Genomic DNA, 11162 nt, shown 5'->3' on the forward strand with positions numbered 1-11162 from the left:
ACCCATGGTAATTTCTTCACAGCAAATAGTAAACCCTGAACCTTCTCTGCGCTATCAAAATTAATGCTACTTCTGGTAAAAATCTGTGGTGGTTGTCATGGAAATGTTCTACTCATCTTTTCTTTCCTAAAGATAGCACAGTATTTTCAACATTTTTTGATGCTTCTGTCCATAGATAAAAACCTCTGGCGACCCGGTAAGGAGTGTTCATGGTGTATTCTTTGGGGTTTTGTGCAGCATTATTCAAAACTCATATGACACTTTCTCCTCCTCCTCAACTGGGCTGCCATGAAAAAACAAATTTTAGTGAAATTAAAAACATCATTTATTCCTGAATGTCTGCATTTCACTAAGGAAATGATGATCCCCAAATTTTTTGCTGATCAAGACAGGTACCCTATCAAACGTGGATGCGTTCTAAGCAGACAATTTTAAGAGACAGGAAAAGTACTGCATTTCTCCTTGCTCTTCAAGTCAAAGAAATTCAGAGGCTCTGGGAAACGCAGACGCTTACTGTGATGACCTACCTTGTCCCAAGCAATCATCAAGATAAGAACAAAAATGAACTCCCTGCCTTCTTAAATCAGATATCACTGTCACTAGCCTTCAGGGCTTTGCTAGAAGGAATGCCACGTGACAAAGCCTCTTGGATATTCCACGTGGCAGGGGTATACAGATGTAAAAATAAAGGCCTTGCAAATCAAGACGTGCATAATGGTATATATGACCAAGATGACTGAGACGAAGATTACCATATACACAGATGATACTAAAGACTGTTAGAAACAAAGTTTCCTTCTTTGGAATGGGTGGGAAGAGGAAGAAAAAAAAAAAAAAAATGGTCTTTCAGAAGCATAGACCTGTACAAGAAATTCTACCTTCCAATGGAAATATATCAGAAGAGGAAGACTTGAAAAAATGAAGGCGGACAAAGAGTTTGAAGAGAAATGGTGTAAGGGATAAAGTTAGCTTGAAGATCCATGATCTGACGTACTACCAGTCAACATCTCCTAACTGAGGCAGTTGTCAGAAGGAAAAGGACTCACTGGAGGAATACTTGTGAGCTCTACTGTACTGTCAAACTGCCATGTCTCCTTTAGATTGCTACCAGAGAGACAGTGAAAAGACAACAGAGGCACTTTCAGCCCTGAAAGGACAGCTTGTGTCGGAAACAGCACTGTCAAGACAGAATTCCTAGCAGGGAGAGATGCTGGAATTATTCAAGGTAAGAAATGGTTCAGCTGCACTACAAAGCCTTTACTTACAAGGAGATTTTTGTTTGTTTGTTGGCTCTGTCATAGAACTACAGACCTCCTCTTAAAGTCTCCTCACAATCATGGTTCTTGACATCATGCCAAATATGTACCGCACAGCCTGGGCAGATGTTTGAGCAACCCATTTACCTCTGATTACAACATACATCATCTTCTGACACTCAGTGAGAGACCAGAAGATTAAAAAACTACCCTGAAAGCAGCACTTGGTCATTCATTTCTCTCATAAACACCCTCCCTACAAATCCAGCATTTTGACCACAAATGCGTTTGGTTCTTTCCCCATGAAGTATAGATTTTGGAAAGTCCTAAATTGCTTTTTGACATTTTTAAGGCAACAGGTTCAGGATGCTAACAGAAGTATTTAAATCCTGTGCAAAGAAACAAACCGTCAGCTTTCTCAGAGGTGACAGACCATGAAAGGTCCTCATAATAAAACCATGAATAATATATGATGTAGAATGATAAAAATATCACCTGGGATTAACATTTTTTCCCTGGAAAAAACTTCTAGAGCAACATCTGCCATCATCCTAGAGAGATGAAAACACATCCACTGAATCTCTACACTGTTGACAGGGTTATCCGAGGAAAAAAGAAAATACAGAAAATCAGCAGACTGACTTCACTGCCACCTCCTGTTGTTTGAAAAACTGGATCAATCAGATTTGCAAAATTATCTGACAAAGCATACTGGATTATAGGGGCCTATGGGAATGTCCATCAGTAGAAACATGCATATCACCTCAGGGACAAGGGTGTTAACTTCCTGATTTCCAATGTCTTCAGACTCTTGTAAAGCTCAGGACATCTAGAAGAAAGGACATTTAACCATCTCAACTACAAAATGTTCAAGCACAACACAGCCAATTTCTAAAACCTTTGCTTAGTTTTCTCTACCAGTAAAATGAGATTGGGAAACATGCCTCATTAGCACTACAAAATTAACAGTTACTGTATTTGTAAAGACCTGCAAAGTAAGTTTTGCTGATGATATATCAAAACCTAGCACTAACAAGGAAACAAAACAATCGTGTGAATTTAATTTTCTGTGGCTGGTGAAAGCTGCAGTAGCAGGCACCAGTGCTATTCACCAGCAGGAATGAGACACCTCCATTTATGCAGAAGAGCAGGGACCCACGCTCCTAGGGCAACCATCACACAAGAATGACAGAGAAGAAACAGAACCACCACCTTCTGCCATCCAAAAGGCCGGCAAATTAGAGGACCTTCAAACGGAATATATCATTCGTAGCTGAAACAGAGAGCACATACAGTCTTGAAGCAGGGTTCAGACTTTTAGGAACCTTCTGTCAAAAACTGGAAGTAGCAAGGGAACTTCTTCACGGAATTGCTGCCCATCTCTGTATCTTTCAAATCTGCTTTCTTATGTGGGCTTCCTAGTCTCTCAGGTTTTTTTCCATGCCCATTAGTAGGCCTTAGTTGACAATTGGTTCTGTTCTAGCACCTTTATAAATATGTGAAATAGCAAAGCAAGTATTAATGCACTTAATCTACGGCAAATTCAGTATGTTCTAGTTCTTTAGCCATTTGGCAAGCTGGACTTCTACTTGCCCAAAACGAAGCCAATCTTAAAACTTACGACAATTAATACAAGGCCTGAAAAGATATACAATTTTACACAATACGGAACATGAAAATATAGACTAATTAAAAAGTTCAATATTGACTGTTTTTTCTAATATAAAAGACCTGCTTAAAAGCAAACAAAAGGGAGAAAAGAAAACAGACTGCATTATCTGAATAATGCTGAGGACACCCCATGTCAGGTTTGTAGGGATGTCACATTTCAACAGTGTGATCTCATCTTCTTTAAAGAAACATCACTGAAAAGATTAAGTAGCGATGTATTTACAAGGTTTATTGGAAAATAGTTTTACTAAATGCGTTGTGGGGGCAGGGGGGGCAATAAAAATCAATAAAAGATTATACGCATACACTGTATATCTAGCACTTCACTATACATTCACTATCGCCTAGGTATTTCCAAGATGGTTTTGAGTTTCATTTTTTAAAGGTCCGTTTTGACTTGAGATATATCTTTCAAAGTTCCATAAAGCTTTTAACTTGAGCAAGAGTGCAAAAAAACACCAACTCTCAATGCCAGGTCAACTTAAAAGGAAAACAAATTAATTAACTGAGCCTTTCTCATTTGAGTTACAAACACAAAATTCCTTTACTGCATTCAAAGTCATTGCAGTGCAGTAAATCTGTTTAAATGAAAACAAAACTACCCTGATTTCTATAACCCCACAGTCCACAATCAACCTGAAACCCAAAGTTCCCACGCGTCGTAAAACAAAGCAGCTAGTGACGGGGAATTAAAAACTTTTCAGACACACAAGATTACACCAACATTAAAAATAATTACTTCACTTTAATGCGTCCAGCTACACAAAATAAGAGAAGCAATCACTCCTGTGTGCCAACCTAAAATGTAATCTGGTTTTCTTTTAAAGCAGAGATTAATTTGTATTTTGACTATGATTACAGCACATCTTCCCTGCGCTTACAGAATGACCTGGCCCACAATGTATGTTTTGTAAGGTCATACCTAAAATTCAGATCATTTGAAAAACAACAGTTCTCTCTGTCATTCGACAATCATCATCTGTCAGGAAAAAAAAAATCATCCTAACATTTCTAACATCCTAACATACCCTAAACATTCTTTACAAGAGAATGAGAGTGCAACTTTCAGCATTTCATATCATGAAAATAAGAAATCCCAGACACTTTAAAAAAATTAGGTTAAAAAAAACCCTAAATATTAATTAAGTTGACTTCGTAGTTTCGAGCAACTTTTGTTTGGAGTTGTGAATGCCAGAAGGCACTGAAACCAAACCTACCTCATGCCTCCCCAATGGCAAATTTGCCTTCAACAAACTTACTGGTCTCTGTGACTCAGCATTATAAAGATATGTGTGCAAAAGCGCAAAATAACAGCAAGTCAAAATGCAACTGACTTCATACTAGCTTTAGGCATCAGCAACCAAGAGAGTCACATAATACTGATGTATCTGCCACATCAAGCCAAAAACCACAAGAACTTTAAAGCCTGATGACACTCACTCTGCCTCCCCCACCCCATTTACACCTAGTACCCCTCCTACCAAAAGCTCTGGAATCCAACACAGCACATTCACAAAAACAACTCTTTTCCTTTCTGAGCATTTCACAATACAAAAGAAAAAAGAAAAAAAAAAAAGAGGTAAAACAAGAAAACATAGGCAGTTAAAGAGGTCACCATGTGGAAGCTACACAAAGGAGTCCAGCATCTTTTAAGAGGCAGTCTCATCCTGCTTCAGACAAAACACACATTAGAACAATCTAACACTCATCACAACATTATTATCTGACTTTACTTAGATTGTGTGCCACCAAAAGGTAGTTCGTTTGCCAAAATTACATTTCCATATATCAACAAGTGAATTGTCTTCTAAGTATAACCTTAGCAATAGATTTGGTAGGCTTACAATACCTTCTTTGGAGACAAATATATTCAGGATCTTTAGCCAAAGGATACTTATTTCTAAAACCAGCATATCACTTAAGTATAATCTCAACTTTATGCCCAGACTGTAAAAAAATAAAATAAAGATCTGTGTGTCAAACTGGTTAGTTTATCACTGAACATATGAATCCTCCTGCTGAGCCTGGCAAGCAGTCTGAACTATCAAATAAAAATAGAAAAAGAGAAAATAATTGTATCATAAGGAAGCTTTCAGCAGCTGGTGACTAGCTAAATCTTAAGTCTTACGGTATACTCTGAAAACTCAGGGTCTATTACTCCCTATATACATCCAGGAACACAGTCATATTTCTTTCAATTCTAATGCTTTTTAGCTTCTGCCTCCTCATGACACTAAGCACTAATTACGTTTCAAGAAAGCATCCACTTTATCCCAACTTAAAATTTCTTCTATGTCACTAAACTCCATTTACTCCTGTCTTACATGAATGGATCAACAGAAGTGATAATGCAATGTCCAACCTACCATAACTTCCTACCACTTTTTAATACGCTTCTACTACTAACATCCTTCTTAAAACAGTTATGGTGAAAGGTAATCTACTGTCTTGTCACCTGCCTTAGACTACCTCTACTTTTTATCCTCATAATGAATTATTAAGCCTGCACAATGTTTAATGCAGTTCAAGACGTTCATGAGGTGGCACAATATAATTTCCAGCCCTATTGTTCTACAGATTTTATATTTAGCAGAGGTTTTTACTGAGTGTTTTGTTTAAACTTATTTTTGCTGGTTTTCCAGAGTTTCCCTACCTTCTTCAAAATAATTTTAAAGTATTGATATTTCTATGGGCCTTGCATCCTACTGCTGGCATTCTGTGCCTCGAAAACCCCACGTTTGTTCTTGGAACACAAGCACTTTAATCCACTACTTGCTTGACACAATTCAAAAACTGTAGCAGACCAAGGATGGATTTTTTTCTTCAGAGCAGAAAAAAACCCTGACTTGCTATCGTATTGCTGCCCCTTATCTCTGCAATTTACATCAACATTTTTTCATTAGTATTATTATATTATTTAAATAAGGATTTCCATTAGGCTTTAGCCCCATAGTATGAAGCCGGATAATTTTCATATCAGTTCAACTTCCACTCTTGCTCTCTGAAAAAAGAGGTGATCTCGGCTTTCTAACTTGCTTGTTCATTACATCATTCCAGAACCTCCCGGTTAGGTATTTCAGCCACTCACAACATTTCATCAAGTGACTAATTCCTTTAACATCAAGTGAGTAATCCCTTTAACATAGGCTTTAACATCAGCCTACTAGGCACGCTCACACCCCTATTCCCTTTGGCCTTCAGAGGCATGTAAACGAACCCATTAAGTGTAGGTATTTGCTGCTGCTCTTCTATTTCCCCTTATGTTTCCAATTTACATTAAAATCCCTAACTCTAGTTCACATCGCTTTTTTAATCTATATTTTATGCTTTTCCAAATAGACTTGTTTTCCAGTTTTCTGGAGGGCACTGTTTTATACCCATTAACATCTTAACCTCTTGCCACAAAGTTATGTTTTCCAACCTAGCAACTTCTTTACTATTGCCTTTCAAGGTATAGTTTCCTTTTGCGTTCCTAAGGATATCAGTTAAGCTCCTCATTTTGCCCCCTCCATGACTTGTAAAACACTTCAGAAGAAAAACTCCACAATCTCATGGAGAAAGAGATAAACAAAGATATCAAAGCAAGCCTGCTAGATACAGGACAGTCTAAAACAAAACGTACCGTTCTGTTCATTTTAGCTTATTCAACAGAGAAGAGCACTGTATTGAAACACTGAAGTTGAAATAAGACTATTAAACAATCTGCTTAAATAAACATTTATGCTTAAAAGTCTCTATAAAGAACTTTTCTGAAGCTGCTACAACATCTGACTGTAGTACTTTTAGTTCTCATAGTGTCTTTGGTAAGCGCTGCTGACGTGGGCTGTTGCTGCCTTTCCCTTTCTAAATGGACTAAACTATGACTTCTCCAGGAACCAGCACTCAGCTGAATACACAGGACCACATCTGCAAGCCAGTACTGAAGACATCAACACAGAGAACATCAGAAAAAAAAAAAAATCAATGGATTGCACACTGAGAGAAAAACAGTAAATATCCCGGTACGGTGTTGGAATGAGAAATGGGATGTGACAAAGATTCAGTTCAGAAGTTGTAGAGAGAGGGGGGAAAAATCCCAAGCCCCCAGAACAGCCATGTTTCTTGGAAGTGAAGCATCATTGCATCTGTTTGAAAGATTTTGACAGGGGAACCCATTCTGAGAAAAACCACTACCTCGAATGTCATCTTATCCTACCATGCCTCAAGCTACTCTTCCTTTTCCCTGTGCCCACGGGTATGTCTAAAGGGTAATTAAAAGGTGCAACCATAGTTCAAGTAGAAACAAACTTGTTTTGAACGAGCTAGTTCACATGTCCATGCACGTGGTCATGTTGCAGGGAGAACAGCATAATGAATAAAAACAAGGCCAGATACACCAAAGATTAGACTGATCCAAATTATTAATTTACACAGTGTTCTGTTAAACATTCTAATCTAATTGTTAACTGGCATGGGTATATACAAAATAGCTTTACAATAACTAGTTTCTAGAAATAAAGTTGTGATCCCATTTCTGGATAGCCCATAGACATATCCCAACTCTGTGAAGTCTTTCATTAACATTAAGCAGTCAGAGCAGAAAATATGCCAGCAAACAAAAAAAATCCAGAGTAACGGCAGCTTGAATAAAGGATAAAGGGACTATTAAACACAACCATTCAGCACCATTTGGGAATTCTGCAGAAACAGCAGCCCAGTATTTTCACAGCTCATGACATATCTTTTCAGCCTGGAGTTTCAGTTTTCATGAAACGCCCTCAAGAGGCAAAGCTTCAAATCATCGCTACGTGTATTCTTGAGCGAGCAATACAAATTTAAAGATTATGAATGGGACGAGTTTCTGCTGGTTATAAGATCTCGGGAGACACGGCCACCACGGCTGCAGAGAAAGCGCGAACCCTTTATCACAAACTGGCAGTCAAAGAGATAATGTTGTTGCTGGGACAGTGTGAGGATACGAGGTGACATTTGCAGGGAGAAGGTACAGCTTTTCTAAGATCAACTAAGATCATAAGGGATAAAAAAAAACGGACAAGCTTAGGAGATCCGGGAGAAAGTTTCCCTCTCCCTCGAGCCGCTCCTCACGCCGCGTCCCGCCAGAGGACCTACATGGCCGGTCCCGCCGGCACCCAGCAGCACCGGGGAAGCCCGTCCTGGCGCCACAGATCTCTCCGACTCCCCGCTGCCGCGCCGCCGACTTCCAAACCCCGAGCGCGGCTCCTCCGCGGAGCCCAGCCCGCCACCGGCCACAAGCCCCGCCGCACCACCAGCCATACTGGAGGGGGGCTGCCGGGGCAGCACCGGCCCGGCCGGGCCGCTCGCCCGGAGCCCCCTCTCCTCCCGCTCCCCTCGGGCGGGCGGCGACCGGCCCCGGCCCACGCGCGCGGCTCCCGCCGCGCCGGCCCCACCCCGCCCCGCCCCGCCCGCGCGGCCCCCGCCTGTTGCACGCGCGCAGGCCTGGGGCTCCCGCCACAGCCGCCGCCGGCACCCTCAAGTCGGGGCCTCCCCCCGCAGCCCGGCCTGAGGCGGCCCCCGACGACCCGTTCCCTCCTCTCGCGCCCGGCTGCCGTTATCCCCCGCTCCGCCGGCTCGGCGCGGCGCGGGCCCGAGAGCGGGGCTCCCCCCAGTCCCGGTGCCGCAGAGGACGGCGCTCTCCCTGTTTCCCCAACACAACCCTCCCCCGCCCCGCCTCGTACCTGCTGCCGGCGCGGCCCGGCCCGGCGCTGTCTCCTCTCGGGCCCGAGGCGCGCGAGCGCCGCTCCCTCCCTCCCTGCCTGCCCAGCGCTGGCTGGCGACGGCAGTGCGCACGCGCGCAGCGCACTGCGTAACTTCCGGCTCTTGCCGCAGCGCACTCTGGGAGGGAGAACCTTTCCGCCAGGCCGGGCTTCGGCTGTCCAAGCCCGGCCCGACCGGCGGCGGCGGCCACCCCTCACGCAGCGGCGGCGCCCTCCTCAGGACGGCGGCCATGGCGCCGGCGGGCCGCCTCCCCCGCGGAAGACTACGGCTCCCGGCATGCCGGGCGCGCCGCTCCCGTCGCAGTGCGCCGCAGGGCATGCCGGGAGCTGTAGTGCGGCGGGGCCGCAGGCGGGAGGGACGGGGGAGGAAGCACCGCCTCCCCGCCTGAGGGGCGGTGGCGGCAGCAGCGGCGGCAGCGGCAGCCGGGCGGGTGGCAGGGCCGGAGGTGGAGGGGGGCTGTGGCGGCCGGGTGCTGCCCTGAGGAGCGTGGCGGTAGCGGGCGCTGCAGCCGCGGGTGGCCGGGGGTTGATAGGCCTCTGGAGGCCGCGGGCCGTAGCGTGCCTCCTGTCAGGGCCGCCGCAAGGGAGCTTCGTGACAGGCAGCGGTAAAAGGGACAGGGACACCCGCACACCCCCAGGGGCCCAGGATAACCTGACGAGATGATATTTCCACTGTAATTAATGCTTCCCGCGTTGCAGGTTACCTAGCGGTGGCCTCGGTGTCGCCACAAACCACGTCACTGCAAGCAAAGCACTGCCGTCCTCTGCGCACGCCAAGGGTAGGGGTGACAGCTGAAACCATTTCACAGGCGGCTGTACGGTAGTAAGACTGAATGCAGACGAGTGGCAGTAATAGGTACAGGTGATGGTCACCGGTCCCATAGTGAGCACGAAAAGCCACAACAGCTGCTAGTCAACAGTGATATATGTGGAGATGTGTACATAATGTTGGGTTGTGTGACAAAAGCTCATCTGCACACCCACAAAGGAGAGCAGGGACAGGACAGCAGGAGGGGGAGCCCAAACAGCACCCTGCTGGGCTGCTCCCAGGCCCATCCCAGGAGCCATCAGCCCACCAAAGGCCCATCTTGGGGAGAACAGCAACACAGTGGCAGTTGGGAACCCAAATTAAGGACTCGGAGGAAGGGACACCCTGTCCAGGCCCCTCCCAGGGGACCCTCAGCCCCAGAGCACCTTTAGGGCTGAGGGGGTCACCATGATCAGGGCTGTGGGACGGACAATGGGATGCAGGGGAAAAGCATTTGGGGATTGCACAGGACTCATCAGGGGGATGCTTCAGGGAGGAACCAAAGGTGGGAAAGGGAGGGATCTAGGTGATTCGTGGAGGAACAACTGTGGGAGAACAGAGAGTTATGGAAATAAATGGGCCGGTAAGCGTCTAAATGATTTGAGATGGTTTGTCTGGCCATGGCCTGCGCCTGATCAGCACAGCCTGTCCCTTCTTCTCATTAACCTCCTTCCTCGATTTGCCCTGGGCGACAGATTCTCATTGCTACGTGTGTGCGGGGGTTTGGGTGCCAGCAGCTGGGCTGGGACTCGAGCCATGGGGCAGCATCCGGTGTGGGCGAGTGGCAGCGAGGGTGCAGCTGGACCCACTGGCGAGGCGGCCTGGGGGACAGGGGTGCTGCAAGGGAGGAGCTGGCTGCCAGGGGGACCAGGGAGTCCCAGCAGCTGATGAAGAGTCTGAGGGACCTTGAGTGCCAGAGCATCACAGGGGAGCTGGCTACTGGGGGACCAGGGGGACTGGAGAGACTGGGACTGAGGTGCTGCTGCTGCTACTGGGCAGACTGCCTGAGCCCAGCTGCTGGAGGGAGCCACATTGTGTGTGTATGTGTATATATATATGCGCTCAATAGTGCACCTCCATCCTGCTCTGCCAGACAAGGGGGTGGGATGAGGCTGCTGGCTCGGCCTGTGTTTGTGTGAGTGGTCTTTGTGGCTGGCTGTGTTACTTGTGTGGCCATCTGTGTATATATGTTTCGGGGGTGTATATGTGTGTTTGTTCATGTGCCTGCTGGGAATACAAGCTCAACCTGGCTACTGCTTGGATGCGGGCGTATGGAGCTGCAGCAGCCTTGCCTCTCTCAGGCTACCAGATCTGGTCCGATTTTCCCATATCAATAGATATGTATATTTGTATACATATACAACATACATATCATATACATATAGACAGGTATATTTCATAGGGCTTCTATATAGCACAGTATTTCTACCCACAAAATTGAGATAAGAGAGATTAAAGCAGACAGGCAACAGCTTTCCCTGAAAAATACATGACTGTTACACTTTTCTTTCAGAGATTTGAGGTTTCTTACACCTTGCCGTTAAGCACATCTATACTGCAGCAGGAGGTCTGGTTACAGTATTGGTTGGCATTCCTGAGATACCTTGAATCAAATTAGCACAGGTAAGGGCGGCAGTAGAGATCTGCAAGCTCTCCTGTTTTTGCTGAGAGTCTGGTTTCAGATGCAGCTGA

At 45.4% G+C, this 11162-nt stretch overlaps 1 protein-coding gene across 1 annotated transcript in view; it reads right to left on the bottom strand.

The window, feature by feature from the left end:
• Positions 1 to 8756, bottom strand: part of KPNA1 (karyopherin subunit alpha 1) — a 57281-nt gene extending 48525 nt beyond the window's left edge. Inside the window, exon 1 of the mRNA XM_063353278.1 lies at positions 8624 to 8756. The gene's annotated coding sequence lies outside the window, so the exon portion shown is untranslated. The remainder of the gene's footprint in view (positions 1 to 8623) is intronic.
• Between the last annotated feature and the right edge of the window lie 2406 nt (positions 8757 to 11162).

Source organism: Chroicocephalus ridibundus, chromosome 1, assembly GCF_963924245.1.
Source record: "Chroicocephalus ridibundus chromosome 1, bChrRid1.1, whole genome shotgun sequence".
Classification (NCBI taxonomy): domain Eukaryota; kingdom Metazoa; phylum Chordata; class Aves; order Charadriiformes; family Laridae; genus Chroicocephalus; species Chroicocephalus ridibundus.